At 38.6% G+C, this 18,284-nt stretch overlaps 1 protein-coding gene and 1 non-coding gene across 2 annotated transcripts in view; both read left to right on the forward strand.

Annotated features, from left to right (window-relative positions):
• Positions 1–18,284, forward strand: part of TRPC5 (transient receptor potential cation channel subfamily C member 5) — a 208,719-nt gene that overhangs the window by 65,883 nt on the left and 124,552 nt on the right. The window lies entirely within an intron of this gene.
• LOC130034311 (small Cajal body-specific RNA 16) lies at positions 2,359–2,535 on the forward strand. The gene has a single exon (XR_008794083.1). It is a non-coding gene; the product is annotated as a small Cajal body-specific RNA 16 (non-coding RNA).

Below are 18,284 nucleotides of genomic sequence, written 5' to 3' on the forward strand. Positions count from 1 at the left end.
AGCCTGATGGCAACTTCAGACTTCCAGATACCCCAAAATTGCTTCTGTGCCTTTGGCCAGACCCCAAAAACTTGGGGCAAAGTTTACCAAGAAAGTAAACGGCCAAAAGTTAGGTATGTGGGAAACACACCCACAAACCACCTCCGGCTCAGCTATATAATTGTAGGCATGGCCTTTCTGGTTCCTTATTGAACTGCTTAATGGCCATGATCCCAGAGACTCAGAAACAAATCTCAAAACCCAGAAATGCATCACGTCCCTGCAGTAGGTTACTGGTGCTAGGCCAACCCAGGTGGGAATAGGTTTCGTGCTTTGGCCTGTTCCCCCTGGCGGCCCAGTGGACGCTATCCTTCTGAGGCCACTGAACAGTCAGGTTTGGGCCCACAGTGACGAGACATGCAGGGCCTCACGGGATGGGGGTGGAGCCGGTCCTGTCCTCCCCACCCCAATGAGACCCCAAGTCATCGCCCACGAATGGCCTCTCTGGCTCTGGCTCCTGATCAAGCTGCTTAATGGCCATGATCCCACAGACTCAGAAACAAATCTCGAAACCCAGTGGCTTTTGGACAGAAATATGTCCAGACCCCACAGTACATTACTGTTGCTGGGCCACCCAGAGAGGAAAGGATGTTGTCACTCCGCCTGCTCCCCCTTGGAGGCTCGGTGGCTGTCATCCTCCAGAGGCCACTGGACAGTCAGGTCTGGGCCTGCAGTGACGAGACATTTTGGGCCTCATGGGATAGGAGTGGAGCCGGGCCTGTCCTCCCCACCCCAACGAGATCCCAAGTCATCACCCACAAACGGCCTCTCTGGCTCCTGATCAAGCTGCTTAATGGCCATGATCCCAGAGACTCAGAAACAAATCTCGAAACCCAGTGGCTTTTGGCAGAAATGCATCCGGACCCCACAGTACATTACTGTCACTGGGCCACCCCAGGGAGGAAAGAGTGTTGTCACTCTACCTGCTCCCCTTTGGTGGCTCGGTGGCTGTCATCCTCCAGATGCCATTGGACAGTCAGGCTTGGGCTCGCAGTGACGAAACTTGTTGGGCCTCACAGGATGGGGGGGTGGGGAACCGGGCCTGTCCTCCCCACCCCAACGAGACCCCAAGTCATTGCCCATGAATGGCCTCTCTGGCTCCTGATCAAGCTGCTTAATGGCCTTGATCCCAGAGACTCAGAAACAAATCTCGAAACCCAGCGACTTTTGGCAGAAATGCATCTGTACCTTGCAGTAGGTTATTGTCGCTGGGCCACCCCAGGGGAAAAAGGGTGTTGCGCCCCCTCCTGCTCCCCCTTAGCGGATCAGTGGCCGTCATCCTCCAGAGGCCATTGGATAGTCAGGTCTGGGCCCGCAGTGACGAAACTTGTTGGGCCTCGCAGGATGGGGGTGGAACCGATCCTGGTCTCCCCATCCCAACAAGACCCCAAGTCATCGCCCACGAATGGCCTCTCTTGCTCCTGATCAAGCTACTCAACGGCCATAATCCCAGAGACTCAGAAGCAAATCTCGAAACCCAGTGGCTTTTGGCAGAAATCGCTCCAGATTTAAGTGCTAAAATTTCGGAATTTCAAAATCACATGGCCGGAGCGATAGCACAGCGGGTAGGGCGTTCGCCTTACATGCGGCCAACATGGCCGACCCGAGTTCGATTCCTCCGCCCCTCTCGGAGAGCCCGGCAAGCTACCGAGAGTATTCGATATGCCAGACACAGTAATAACAAAGTCTCCAAAGGAGACGTTACTGGGCCCGCTCGAGAAAGAGAGTAATGTGGAAATCATCTGCCCCACAGGTAGTGGGAGGGTGTGGGGTGGGGGTATACCGGGGTTTTTGGTGGTGGATAATGGGCATTGGTGAAAGTATGGGTGTTTCATTTTATGACCGAGACTTAGACTCGAAGCTTTGTAACTGCTCTCATGGTGATTCAATAAATAAAATTATAAAAAATGAAAATAAATAAATAAAATATCATCCTGGGAGATAATTCCCAATTAGTTCCTATCCCTTTTAAATTGGGCCACAAAGTCCCAATAAAATTTATCAGGATTTCACTCCATTTCTAGGTGAGAAGTTTCTTTTCTTTTTTTCTTTTTGCTCATATTATAGAGAGTCCTGCATAGATCAAGTACCAATAATGGAATCCAATAACATTGAATGCAGAACATTTTTTCAGTTGTGGGGCCACACTTAGCAATGCTCATAGGTTGCTCGTAACTCTGAGCAGAGATCACTTCTGGAAGTCTTGGGGATCATACGGAGTGCAAAGGATCAAACCGGGTTCAAACACCCACTGTACTATCTCTCCAGTCCAGAATTAGACTTTTTATTTTATTTTTTCTTTTATATTTTGAAAAAAAACTGGTCTGGGGAAAGGCTCCCGTGTGCTGGCCCGCAGTGCGGGTGCGGCCTTGTACCGGGCAGCACGACCTTGACCTACAGCAAGTGCCAGGGAACAGTGCCTCCCAGCGCATCTGCAGTAACAGGTGAGAGCATCCTAGCAGCAGTTTGATGATCAAAATGATACTGCACACAGAAAAGAGAGAGAGAGAGAAAGAGAAAGAGAGAGAGAGAGACAGAGAAAGAGAGAGAGACCATGTCTTGCTGGAGATACATTAAGTACTACTATTTCTAAAAGATGTTACCAATGAAAATGTATGGGGAAATAAAGTTCTTATTCCTTAATTCACTAAAATCATAATGTATTTAAAACAAAGAAATGATCAGTTCTCACAAATTCTTGGGAAATTTAGGTTCACCAACAATTTTTTTGAGTAGGATCAAATTTTATTTGGAGACTTTTAGGAAGGGGAAGGAGCGAATGAAGGTGAGAGAAATGCACTCAAGAGATAACATGGGTTTCTCTAACCCCAGGACACATCTCAAGAAGCTAGATGCAGGTGACACCTTGCTCAGGCACCACATGTGCTCGACGACTTCTCCCACTTCATAACTCATTGTTTATACCATAGAAAACATTTCAGTGTAATTCTTCATGTAACATAACAAGACCTGTAGTGAGTAATAAGTCTTCATTTTCTGTTGGTACATTGATCCAAAGTCTGAAGATCAACAAGGTCTGGTAGAAGTTTCCTTGAAAGGACATGCATTTGCTTCTGTCTGCCTGTTCACTTTGTTCTACATAAGGTCCTTTTTCTTATGAAAGCTCTGAATATATTCTTAACTGTAGCACTGTAGCACTGTCCTCCCATTGTTCATCGATTTGCTCGAGGGAGCCCAGTAAAGTCTCCATTGACAGACTTGTTGTTACTGTGTTTGGTATATCGAAGACGTCAAAGGTAGCTTGCCAGGCTTTGCCATGCGGGTGAGATACTCTCAGTAGCTTGTCAGGCTCTCCGAGAGGGGCGAAGGAATCGAACCCAGGTCGGCCGCATGCAAGGCAAAGGCCCTACCGCTGTGCTATTGCTCCAGCCCCTAAGACACACAAATCCACCAACTAGAACAGGGCTGACACTAAATCCATTCCACAATGATCTCCTCAGCAGCTAAAATATTACTTATAAGTATGGCAAATGGGTTGTTGGTCATCAAATTCTGTGAGCCTCACAACGGTTCTACGATTATTTGGTAAATAGATTAAGCTGCTGATATATTTTTGATGGTGATGAAGTACAGGATGATGCCAGTAGTTTTGTAATATTTTTAGATAACTTTGGTGAATCTGGCATAAAATTTACATATGGGACTCCTATTTGTACAGACTGTGAACTGTTGTTATAATGACCATTAGACTGTCACAGCCAAGAGAAAAAACAAAGCAGATCTAATAATAGCCAAGCAAAATATAAATATTAGTACCCATTGTACATGTTCTGCCTATAATTTAAACTAGGTAGGGTTTTCTTAACTATTGTTTCTCTTTTGGTTTGACGTTTAGGAGGTGCTACTACTATTTATACTTTCTTCTAGACTTCTCATAGTTTTTCTTCTTAGGACATTTAAAAACAAAATGAGCATAGGTAGTTGTGTTTTCTTGGATACTTTCACTCAGAGGTTTTTAATTTATTCTGTCTTTATTAGCACTTTCGCTGAATTGTCTCTAAATTCTTGCTATGTTTTTAAAAATCACTTCATTAAACATTCCAATTGCCCCCTGAAGCCTGGGAAATCTATGATAAATGAAAGTCTGACTCTCTCTTTTGTCAAATTTTCGTCAACTTCTGCTAGAGAATTTGTCCTTTGGTAATTTGCAACTAGTGCCAGTTTTCTATATCTGGCAGCTAATTTTTCAAACTTTATCTAAAATCATGGCCTTATCACTTTCATCAACATATCTGTTGTGCTCTGCAAACCCACTTTCTAAGTTGATACTTTTATAAGGCAATATGTTGTTTAAATCTGGCAACTGACACAATATAATCTACTTACCACACTGGTCTGACTTACCCTCCTCCTTTGAAAACGAATATGCTTCTAGTAGTTTGACAAATACATTATCAATCTACTTGTTTGTTTAATTCATAAGGCTTTTATTCACCCTTCTCCTCTGTTTATCCAGGACACATGTTCATTCTGCAATCTTAAACAGAAATAACGAGGAAACTGATGGGGGCCTAGGTGGAGGGGCACACAAGCTGTCTGCCATTTTCTCAAGTTGCTAGCACATGAATAAAATTTTTTCTTCATCAAAAATAAAGTATATTAGCCATATTATTTTTTAAAAATAAGTGAAAGGAGATGGAACTTAGAGACTCAAAACTGCTAAAACTGCTAAGTTTATATTAATTTCAGGGTGTCTGACTTGCTCTTCTTTTATGCTAAATAGATTGTTCTGCCTCTCCATTCTGGTAAGCTGGAACATGTCCTACATGAATTGCTAAATTGCTTTCCATTAATTGATTTGTCTTCATATCTCCCTTCACCAGTTTGCTTGCCCTGAAACAGTCAAGTCAGTAACTTTCCATTTATTAGAGCATATATTTCCAGTACACAGCTGAGCAGTGTAGGTCTAGATCTTTAGCCAATTGTTTACTGGGATAATATATATATAGATATATAAATAGTATATATATATATATAGAGAGAGAGAGAGAGAAATTTTGTTTCTAGCTACAAGCCCTTCAAATGTGGGTGGTTTTCTCTCTCAGTCCCAGTGCAGCATTTCCTCTTGGCTTGGAGATGCTTAGGAAACAGCCTTCCATCTCAGTCTGTTAGAACATTGCCAAACCTTTATTGCCCTGTTTCCAGCAGTTCTGACCAGAGTTATATCCAGAGAGTACAGGCTTCACTTCAAGACAAGTTTACTCCCAGGGCTGGAGAGATAGCACAGCTGGTAGGGTGTTTGCCTTGCACGTGGCCAACCTGAGTTTGATCTCCGGCATCCTATATGATCCCCCGAGCAACGCCAGGAGTAATTCCTGAGTGCAGAGCCAGGAATAACCCCTGAGGATCGCCAGGTGTGATCCCCCCCAAAAAAACAAGACAAGTTTACTCCCTAGACCTTTATTGAAATATAGAAAATAATCATCCAAATGGTCTGCAATATCTTACAGAACTTGCTGGACTCCTCAGGACCTGATTTGATCCAATATTATATACTGTCTCTACTTAACTAAAGTTTTGTCAGAACCTTGCAATCTTTGTCCAAAATTTTAATAAACATAAGGCTTGTCCCGATGACCACAAACATGATGACCAAAGGCATCGTTTTGGTTGCACGTCACTCTCCATCTGGATATGGGAAAACTGGTACTAGAGGGAGAGCAGTTTTATCAATTCAAAGGTCTATGCTTTTTTTCTTTTGGCTAGCAATACCCAGCAAGGTGTCTTAGTGCACCTTCCATGCAACCATCTTCTCTGTATTTTTATTAGAAAAAAGAAAGCATTCTAGGGGTTAAAGCAATAGTTCAGTAGATAGGGCATTTGCATTACGTGCTGCAGAACTTTGTTTGATCCTCAGTACCCCATGTGGTCCCTTGAGTCCACCAGGAGTGATCTCTGAGCACAGAACCAGGAGTAAGCACTGAACGTACCTGGCATGTCCAAACCACATCCCCCAGAAACAGTCTAGTACAAGGAAACAATTGAAAGAATTTGTGACATGAACTTGGCATTAATGTGGAGCATGAATAAGCTCATTAGAAAGGAAATACAAATACAAAATAAAATATATGTATCGAGTATTAATGGAAAACACCTTCACATTTTTAAAGGCAACAATAAACTATGATACACATGACTCAGGATCACAAAAAGATAAAAGAAGATATACACAAAATCTATTGAATTTCTGAACTCACATTTTTAAAGGTTTGAAATTGGCTGTGCAATTTTAATCACATGGATATGCTTTAAAATACAGGTGAATAAGACGGTTGATTTTGTTTTCAGTATTTTACCACAGTAATATAAAAAATGTGCCTGAGACAACTATTTATCCGGTACCAAGAACATTCTTCTGTTTTATTTCTGGTCACCCAGGACTACTCAGGTCTACTATCAGATTATTTTATATAAATTTTTAAATTTTTATTGAATATCCATGAGAAAGAACATTACTAAGCATTACTAAGCTGTTCATGATTGGGCAATAGTCATACAATGATCCAACAGCCAACCCTCCACCAGTGTATATTTCCCACCATCAATGCCCCCCATTTCTCTCTCACACTCTCAAGCTGACCTCTATGGTAGGCACTTTTCTTCTTTCTCTCTCTCCTTTTGTGCATTATGGTTTGTAATACAAGTACTTAGAGGTCATTGTGTTTGTTCAGGACATTCAGTATTTTTTATTGGGAAGGTAAGGCTACAGTAGCTTTTTCAACTGGGTGGCATCTTTGGGATCTGGATGTGACTGCTGAGGCTTCCAGGTGTGTCGGAATGTCGGGGGAGGTAGCCCAGGGTTCGTATGAGCTACCTCCCCCGACATTCTGACATGCCTGGAAGCCTCAGCAGTCACATCCAGATCCCAAAGATGCCACCCAGTTGAAAACCCTGGGAAAGCTTGGAGATTTCAGTCAGAAAACCAGCATACCCAAATTTTCAACAGGTTAATATCTCTGTGAGGTTTGTTCTGAGACTGTGGAGTCCAGCCGGAAACATGTTTGCAATTACAGATTATGGGAGATAGCAGCTGCCATGGGCTCTTCTTGGGTGGGCACCGGGCACCCCATTCGGATTTGCCCTGGTCTGTTCAGCCTTTCACGAGTACAAGATAACTGCGGCTTTTGATCTCTTTCAAGACTTATTTATGGGTCTCTAAGGAAAATAAATGAGTTTGTAGAGCTGAACTGGAGGTGTTTGTGGATGTGATTCCCACATACCTAAATTTTGGTGGTTTAGTTTCTCAAGAAACTTGGTACTGTGTTGTTGAGGTCAAGCCAGAGCACAGGGGAAATTTTTGGATATCAGGAAACCCAAATGCACTGTTAGGCTGCTGATGCACTTGCCCCATGGATACAGGTTGACCTGCTGGTGGCACTGTACCCCCCTGGACTTCCTTTTATATGTTTTGTCCTTTAGTTCCTTTATCTCCCTCTAGGACTCTTTTATTCCTCATTTTGTCGAACATGCCTTCATTTATTGACTTATGCTTTTCATTTTATTTCTTTTTCTTTGTATTTCACTGTACCTTTCTGTCATCTTTTCTTTCATCTCTCACATTTAGTGAAAAATTTTAGGGAAAATTTTAGAAAGAAATTATATTACAATTGTCAAATTTATATTGCACTTAGAAAGTCTTATCTAAGCATGAAAAAGTTAAGGGAGTAAAACATTTCACATTTTCTTAGATTATGAAGAAGAATGTAGCTACTTGTTACTTATACAAGCCTTGATTAAGTTTTCCCAATTGCTTGTTCATATCTGATGGGAAAAAATTCTCTGACCTAGGCTTAATCCAGTTCACTATTGTGTTAATTCTATCATCGTTACATCTTGAAATAAGAGCTAAGGAATACAGGAAGTATAAGGATGTTATTAAGAAATTATTAAGTAATGCAGTACCAATTAATGAGTAATAGCATATAGCATCAACATGTTCTAAATAAGGATTTTTCCAAAACAACCTACCCTTGATATCTTAGTTTGTCTAAAAGGGTATTTGGGGTGGTTTCTACCTTGTATGGCTTCAACTCTATTTAAAGGCCTTTTTACTAGGTGCCTGCGATTCCTTTCCTACACACACACACACACACACACACACACACACACACACACACACATACACACACAAACACACAAATTGACTTCTTGTTATATTGATCTCTGCTTAAATATCATATCAGATATCTAACCCTCCAACATAAAAAGCCCTAATCATCCCATTATCATTGCGCATAGAGTACTGTTTTTGCAAATGATATTCATAATAACCTTTTCTATTTTTTTCTGTCTCCCACTCTACTGTCACATACATATAGACTAAAATGAACATGCTACAGGATAAAGAAACTTGTTCGTTTTGTTTTCTCTTTTGTTCTGGAGGCATAGAAGAGTTACTGCAACAGTCGTTTCTGAAAAAGGAAAAAAGGAAAAGCGAATTTTTAATATTTAGATTTAACAAATATTACCAAGTTTCAATAATACATGGACACAGCCTAAGGTAAAAAGATAAACTAATCGATCAAAAACAGGGTGAATAAAATAACCAATCCACAGACTTGCAAAATCATTCATGAATAGCTATCTAATAAAGAACTCGTAGCCAGAATATATAAAGAACGTCTACAGTACAACAATAAAAAAGACCAAAAACACCCTAAATTTTTAATGGTGAAAATTATATTAATTGACATTTCACAAAGAAAAATGAATAGTTATAAAGTTATGGAAATATATGCAACATATAAAATAACATAATATGAGACTGACACCCAAGGACAGTAGACAAAAGGGCCAAGAATACTGCTCCATAGTTGGAAGCCTGTCTTATGAGCTAGGGGAGAAGGCAGCTGGATTAGAGAGGGAATCACTAAGTCAATGATGGTTGGAGGAATCGTTCAAGATGGGAGATGTGTGCTGAAAGTAGATAAAGGACCAAATGTGATAGCCTCTCTATATCTATATTGCAAACCATAGTGCCCCCAAATAGAGAGAGTATGGGGGAAATTGTCTTCCATAGAGACAGGGGGAGGGTTGAAAAGGAGGCATACTGGGGACATTGGTGGTAGAATATGTGCACTGGTGGAGGGATGGGTGTTCGATCATTGTATGACTGAAACTCAAACATTAAAGTTTTGTAACTATCTCACGGTGATTCACTAAAATAAGAAAATATATCCAGCATCATTACCCATTAGGTTAAATGCAAATTAACATCACAATAAGATACCAAGACTATGCTGGTTAAAAGTAAAGATTGACAGCATTGGATGCTGAGAAATATGTGGAGCAATGAGAATTCTTTCGTATTTGCTGTTGGCACCATACAATGATATAACCTGTATGAAAACAATTAACAGGTTTTTGAAACTGAAACAAGGTAGTTTTATTGACTGAAACTTACTTACAAAGATGTGAGAGGAAAGGAGATTAATTTGTTCATGAGAGAAACAGGCTTCTCTGAGTAGAAATAAGCAAGCAAAGAAACAGAGACAAGCAAGCTAAATGCGTGTTCAAGAGAGAACATGTGCTTGAAGAGCAAGAAAAGTTTCTTATAAAACTAATCTTGCACCTATCTATGCCTCAGGATTCCACTCTGAGGTACTTACAAATTTTTTACAAGAATGGCTATTTTAAAAAAGAACGTGTAAATTATATGCTTTGAGAATAAAATATAAATAGAAGTATAAAAGGATGGTTATAGCAGCTTTATACATAATAGCCCACCAAAAAAGAAGAAAGAGTCTGGGTGCCAGTCAAAAGGAGAATATATAAACATACTGTGGTGTATTCATATAGTGTAATACTAATTAGTAATATAAAGAAAGCCACTACTGATAGGAACAACAACATAGGTATGTATCAGAATAATTATTTCTAAAGAAAGGAATCAGAAACAAAAGAATACACGTTCCATAGTTCTAGTCATAAACAATTCCTAAAAATGCAAAAATTATAAACAGAGAAAAATCAAATGTGATTATATCTAAGGGAGTGGGATCCAATTTTGAGCAGGTATAAGAAAAGAAAATTTTCTGAGGTGACAGGATGTTTACATTTTAGTGATATGGGTTACACAGGAGCATGCATTTATCAAAACTCATTCAATGGTACTCTTAAGATTAGTGTACTTTGGTACTCAGATATCACTCAGTGGTACAGTCCCTTGGATGTGTGAACCCCTGGGTTTAATCCCTGACATACAGGAAAAAACAGAAAGATGTGTGTATCACCCTGTATGTAAATTCTATTCCTCCAAGAAAAATACCATCTTAATAAATATATGTTAAAATACTGGCAAGAAACAACAAAATAACCAAAGATTCAGTGAAAAATATCAGAGTTACCAGAAAGCAAGGGGAGAAAGAATGAGAGAAATGAGTGAAAGTGTCTATTAAGTGGTTGGATAGCATTGGAACTTGGTGGTGGGTGAGGAAACAATTACACATATATAAAAGAGGCATGAACTAAACCCCTGAAACCCAATAATAGTCTAACCTAATTGTGTCGGTGAAAAATTAAAACTAAAAAAGAAATACATACTAAATTATATGTTATGCCCATAAAAAGTTTTCTTTTAAATGTATTACCTAGAACATAGAAGCCCCAGTTTTCTTATGAGTACTTTTAGTCCTTACAATAACTTTATGGAGTGATTGGTTGAAAATGTGAGGATTAGAGAGATGTAATACCTTGCTTACAGTCACATGGGGTCACACGGCAAGTAAAGATACAAAACCAGGTCTGATTTCTAAACTCTTCTGCTAGAGATCACAAATTCAGGTGCTTACAGGAACAAAATTTTCTTTATTCAGGCCAGAGCTGACATCTCATTCTAAACAGAAATAAAACTGAGAATGTTAAATCTTATTTGCCACTCCTGGAAACTGGCTGAATTCCATGTTGACTGTGACTCCTAAGGAGAATGACTCATTACTTCCCTCAGGATCCTTAAGGATCCATTCTGTCTGCCCTTCCACTGAATTGGCTCAAACATTCACAAACTGCTTGCCCGTGAGTTAAGATGCATATGAAGGTCAAGTTCTGTCTACTAATGATTTTCTGGATATTCTCTTTCAAGTGAGATTTGAATGTTCCCATCACAGTTGAGAAATCAACCACCAAAAAAAGAGAAAAAAAAACCTCCCTCAAAGATAAACTGGGAAAAGGTTCGTAGGTTTAAAGATACGCATGAATTGTGGAATCAAGGACAAAATGACTAAAATTTCAGAGAGCAAATGAAACTTCCTAAAAAAGCTGAAACAGTTGCTAATTTGGGTCACATGTTGAAGATGAGGTTTGGCCCTACAGCAGGGGAATACTACTTAGGAAAAAGAAAGCCACATACCTATTGCAGATAGCATAATAGATTGCAAATATGAGAGGTTTGAAGTACATTGCTAATCTTTCTCACCTGAAGTTAGTAGATTTCTTGTCTCCCTCCAGCAGGAGGAAACAATAAATCTCCTTCTCCTGTTACATCAGAAACAGATTCTCACTAGAGGGAGGATGTTGCTACACAGTAACAGTTTCTCCTAAAATCATTACTTGGAAGTTTTGAAGTTGGGAAGGCACAGGAAAGTTAATGAGCTAAATTCAGACCATCCCCAAAGGGCACTTCTAAGTGAGTGATCCTAACAAAGTGATTCTAAAATGTATAAGTATGTATAACTTCACATCATCTGCTCCCAAATACAAAAACATTCATTCAAAAATTATGTGCACTCCTATGTTTGTCACAGCACCAAGTGTAATAACCAAAATAGGGAAACAACCATAATGTCCAACAGCAGATGAATGGAAAAAGAAGTTGTGGTTGTATTCTTAACGGACTGCTGCTCATTTATAAGAAAATATGAAACCTTGCAGCTTACTGTAATGTGGATGGAACTGGAAGGTATCATGTAAAACAAAAACATTCAGAGAGAGAAAGACAAATACTGTATTATCTCATACATCTGTGTTATAGAGAGAAACAAAACAAGAAATAGACAGTATTGAATAATGACAAACATTCAGTCTTGGTTTACAAAACTCAGATTACCAAAAAGCAGGGGAAGAAGTGTGAGGGTGATGAAAAGGCAGACTAAAGGTGATTTAAGTATAGTAATGAAACACTTTGGTTGTACTGAAGGTGGAGTAGCTTTGTAAATGAAAACCATAAATGTTAATACTAATATAACCATGCCATTTAACTCTAATAAAAATTTAAAGCTTCACAAAAATTAGTTGATTAAAGCATATAAGCATATATAAAAGGGGTGGTATCACCAAAGCATTTTTCTTTTTTTTAATTTAATTTAATTTATTTTTTATTAATTTTTTATTAGTGAATCACTGCGAGGTACTGTTACATACTTACAAACTTTGGTGTTTACATTTCAGTCATACAATGATCGGGTACCCATCCCTCCACCAGTGCCCATTCTCCACCACCAATGATCCCAGTATTCCTCCCACCCCCCACACCCCATCCTCATCCCCACCTCGCCTCTGTGGCTGGGCATTCCCTTTTGTTATCTCTCTCCTTTTGGTTGTTGTGGTTTGCAATAGAGGTATTTATTGAATGGCCATTGTGTTTGCTCTACAGTCTTTTTGGCAGCTCCCAAACCTAGCAGATTCTGCCAGTACCCTTTACTCACCAAAGCATTTTGAATTGAAACAAAATAAAAGCACATATACTAGCATATATCAAGGTTAAAATACAGCTAGAATAATTATGATAGCATAACATCAAGCACAAGGACAAACAAAATCATGATCATTACCTAATGGGAAAAAAATAAATGGAAATGTATCATATACCTAAATATGAAAAAAATTTCAAGGACAAACCATAGGTAAATGTCTTCATGACACTGGGTAGGTTAATAATTCCTATTCAACAGAAAAAATATCCTCTATTAAAAAAAGATTAATAAATTTGATGGAAGTTAAATTACGGACTTCTATTTATCAAAACATACCTTTTTGGGGGGTCCACATATAGCAGTGCTCAGAGTTTAATCCTGGCTTTGCACCCAAGGATCACTCAATGTGAGATTTGGGGGACTCTATGTAAAGTGGGTACTCTATAGAAAGTGGATATTAAACCCAGGTTGGTGACATGCAAGGCAAATGCGCTACCTGCTGAGGTCCAGTCCTTCAAAACATATCTTAATACAATATTAAGATATTCTCTATTTCATTTGGTTAAAAAGGCCAACTATGGACCAGGAAAAGTATTTAAATACACATATTTAACAAAGGATTTGTACATAGAAGCACCGTCCTCCCCTTGTTAATCGATTTGCTTGAGTGGGCACCAGTAACGACTCACAACAAATTGTGAGACTTGTTGTTACTGTTTTTGTCATATCAAATACGTCACGGGGAACTTGCCAGACTTTGTCGTGCTTGTGAGATACTATCAGTACCTTGCCGGGCTCTCCGAGAGGGGTGGAGGAATTGAACCCGGGTTGGCTGCATGCAAGGCAAACGTCTTACCCGCCGTGTTATCACTCCAGCCCTTGTATATAGTATATACAAATATTTTAATTGCTTCAAATCAATAACAAATCCAGATTTTTAAAAATACTTCATACAGACTGAAATGTAAGCACGAAAATTTGTAAGTCTGTAACTGTACCACACAGTGATCCATAAAAAATAAATAAATAAATGATAATACTTTATACAAAACAACATCCAAACGACATTCAAGTATATGAACAAATGAAAATTATTATTACTCATCTGGGAAATGCAAAGAGGACTTAAATATGGTACAATATCCATAGCCAAATCTGAAAACAAAATAGGATAATGGGCTGGAGGGATAGCACAGCGGACAGGGCGTTTGCCTTGTACGCAGCTGACCCGGGTTAGATTTCTCCATCCCTCTCGGAGAGCCTGGCAAGCTACCAAGAGTGTCCCACCTGCACGGCAGAGTCAGGCAAGCTCCCTGTGGCATATTCGATATGCCAAAAACAGTAACAAGTCTCACAATGGAGACGTTACTGGTGCCTGCTCAAGCAAATCGATGAACAACGGGAGGACAGTACTACAGTGCTACAAGCATTAGGAAGAACATGGAACAACTGGAAGTTTGTACATGGCTGGTGAAAGCTTTAAGTGATTCAACTATTTTGCAAAACTATTTGACAATATCTGCTAAAGCTAAATATACATTTCACATGACACTACAAGAGTACAAATACCCACAAAAACATATATAAGGATATTTAATGAGAAAGACTCATAAGCGTAAATATATAATTTTATTTAAGTAAAATGCAAAAGCATATAAACAAATCTTAGAAGTGACACAGTGGTTACCTCAAGGGTATAAATTCAGCAGGAAAATGAAGCCATCTGGAGTACTGGAAATATTCTGTATCTTGTTATGGTTACATATGTTAGAAATCATTCAGCCATACCCTTAAAATTTGTTCACTTCACTGCGTATATGCCATGTCTCAAGAATTGCTTTATTTTTTAATTTGGAGGTCTCTTTCTAAATAACCCGTATGTACCACAGGACACTGAGTTGAGTCCTACCAGGATTCCTCGAGCCAGCCGTCACAAACAATAGAAATGAAATAAAATATAAAGATTAACAGAAGGATACTTTTAGTCTACACTACTCCACATCTTGGCAGTACTAAGCATCCATCCTTGTAGATAGATTGGTTGTAATTTAACAAAAGATGTGATGACCCACATCTTTTAAGTAGCTCAAAAGACAGCTGAAGCAAGGGTCATGCAATTCATCTTATAACTAGGATCTTTAGCCCCATGGATTTTTATTAATCTCACTCATGACTTTTCTTTTAATGCACTAGTCAAAAGCAACTATTTTCCTTTTAGCTAAAAATCTTGCCCTGCTATTTTGTGATGATTGTAAGTGACAAACTGGAATGGAGAAGAAGAGACTCCTCTGCGTCTAAGTTTATAGTTAATAAGCTTCTGTGCATCAAAAAAAGGTAAAATAGTTTATTACCAAGAAGAACAGAGGCAGTTATGTGGGAAAGAATTTTTTAATTGTGCATTTTATGAGTATAGGTGACCGTTCCTATTTACAAACAGTATTTTTTTCATAATGCTCCTTTCTTTGGTACAACAGTACTATTTGGATATATGATTTCAATACAAATATTTTTTCCAAAATCACTGTAGAAATTATTTTTCATTGCCCTCTGCAGCACTGAGGAAAACACAAAGAGGTCTTATGCCCAAAGGACAAATTTTATCATTCTGATATAACATAAATTCTCAGGATGGGGAGAGGGGAAGAATACAGCAAATAAAGCAATTTAATTTTCCATTAAATTATTTTTTCTATTTTTGGTTTTGGGGAAACACTCAGTGGTTCTTAGGGCTTATTGCTGGTTCTGTCCTCAGAGATCAGTCCTGGTGGGGCTCATTACCCTTAAACTCTTTTTTATCTTTTCTAAAAGCCATAATCTGTTGCCTTAAAAATAAAATTATGTGCAATAAAGCATTTGCCTGTTATAGGATCTGACATTTAAAATCCCCATGAACCATCTTTAATTTATCAAGCAAGACTTGTACAGCTGAGGAGCTAAACATGGTCCCTGGAAAACATATAAAAATCTCAAAACAGAAACTGAAAATGTGGAGAATATGTTCAATTTAAACCAAATTCTGCTGAATTTCTTTCCATCTATTTCAAATTCAATCACTACTGTGGATAAAATTGCATGTTTTTGTTTACTGTTCAAGAAAAAATGAGACAAAAACAACCACTTTAAAGGATATTTCTTAGTTACTTTCCTAATAAATGAATAATCTCCTCAAAACACAACTCAGTCATGAAAAAATCTATCTCATCTTGATATGGTGGAACCCTGCCTGGCTTGCCTCTCATTCTTAACTGTTGTGAGAAGTCCACAGAGAGAAAAACAATAATATTTCCAGAAATATTAATTGTTTTAGCACAGTGGTAGGGTGTTTGCCTTACAAGCGGCCAACATGGCCAATCCGAGTTCGATTCCTCCGCCCCTCTCGGAGAGCCCGGCAAGCTACCGAGAGTATTCGATATGCCAGACACAGTAACAACAAAGTCTCCAATGGAGACGTTACTGGGCCCGCTCGAGCAAATCGACGATCAACGGGAGGGCCTTTACCTTTACCTTTTACCAGTGTAGAATGCAGGGTCTAGTAATGAAAAAATATTTTAAAAATTAATTTGAGCTAACAGGTAAAGAAACTCTATTCCCAAGTCTTCCTAAGATTGGAAAAAAATGTCTTTATGTTTTCTTCAAGAGATACAGTTAAATGATGAAATGATGCTAGTGATTTTAAGAGCAGGATCTTGTGTTAAGCTTATGTTTTAGTTCTAACTTTTCCACTTAGCTGGAAGATTACTGAACTACTCTTTGCTTCAGTTTTTGCATACGTAAGATAAACAAATAGCAGATAAGAGAATCACAAGTGAATAGATGCAATTAATTTAGAAATGCCTAGAACTTAATAGTTCTAGAGAAATTCTAGCATCTAGGACATAATGTATAGGGCATCCTAGCTACTGAGTACTCCTGAATGGCAAGAAGAGAGACAGATACAAGCATTACAAAACTAGAATGAAGTACAAGAAGCACAGTTGATTATAACCAATGTGACTTTAAATTTTGGCAAAGGAATAAGAAACAGGACTTCCTTATAGCTCTAGATCTGGTCCATTTCTTGAGACGTTACACCAATTTTAGCTTTTAGCTTATTTCTTACAGCTCTGGGTTTGATCTCTTTCCTGAAACCTTACACCACTGAAGTAGGGAATCAGTGAGAATTAGTGGCTGCTACTAGTTAATTTCCCTCTCACATTTGAAGCACTTATTCTCTAGATTCTGAGCTCTGGTAGGCAAAAGCTGACTTCATACTACTCATGGACAAGTTCTGCAACACATTGACAGGTGTATGAAGTTCCTATACTTGGTATTATGACAGCAATTATTTCTAAGTCTTAACTAGCTAGAGATCTTGGAAAGTAATTAATTGGCAAGGTCACTGGAGTAAGATAATGAAAGTTACCACCATGTGGTAACTTTTCACAGCTAACATGACTTCAACTAAACCAGGGGGCTTTCATATATTTCTGTGTGAATTCAGTTGGGTAAAAAAAAAAGGAATATCGTGAAAATATCTTTGTACACCTTTCATCATTTATCGCCCAAGTCTGGATTTAGTTCTGAGCTTCAAATATATCTCAAAGAGTAGAAAAAGTGAGACTTCACTTTTCTTCACTTTTTCACTAAACACCACTTGTGGCCTCATCTCCATTTCTGTGGCAAATATCACTTCCTAGAAGATAATAGATTCATTTATTTTTACGACTTGGAAAGAACATCAGAGATTATTTAGTTCTTTTCTATGCCTACAAATGAACTGTTTGTACACCAAACGAACAGTCCTTGTGATTACAGAATCTCAAAGTAAGATTCTATAAACTCCTCTGTAAACTTGTTCCAGTGTTTTATAATTTCCTCCTTCTGCTAGTTATATCCTCAGAATACTTCCATATATATTAACTTATTCTTCTAATTTTCCATGAAGAAAGGTTTATCCCTAATTTGCAAGTGAGGAAGTGAATACCCACAAAATCTAAGTTATTTGTACAGATTGAATCATTATAGTAGCAGAGGGAAAGTAATATCCCAACTCTTCAACTTCTTAACCTTCTTTGTTCTCTTAGACTGTGTAATGCTTTAGTGATACTCTGGGGACATACAAATTACCTGCCAAATAATAAACAATGTTAAGATGTCAAAAAAAAAACACTAAACAGCCTTATACACTATTATCCCTGGAGTACAACTGCAATTAAATCAGAATATCACTAGGCACTCTAGTCAAAAAGCAAAACATATGCAGACCACAACACCCAAAAGGAGAGAGAGAACAAAAGGGAATGCCCTGCCACAGAGGCAGGGTGGGATGGGGGTGATGGGTGTGAGAGGGATGCTGGGATCCATGGTGGTGGAAGATGGGCACTGGTGGAGGGATGGGTATTTGATCATTGTATAATCGAAACCGAAGCACAAAAATTTGTGGATGTACAAATGTACCTCATGGTGTTTCACTAATAAAAATTTTTAAAAAGGAAAACATATTGTAAAAATTAACTAAATATTTAAAACCACATTAGGACTATATACTGATTCATGAACATAAAAATAACACAAGCGTACTTCATCTTGAGCTGAAGACATAGTAGAGTGGGTAGG

This window comes from Sorex fumeus, unplaced genomic scaffold, assembly GCF_029834395.1.
Source record: "Sorex fumeus unplaced genomic scaffold, SorFum_2.1 ptg000058l, whole genome shotgun sequence".
In the NCBI taxonomy this organism is placed as follows: Eukaryota; Metazoa; Chordata; class Mammalia; order Eulipotyphla; family Soricidae; genus Sorex; species Sorex fumeus.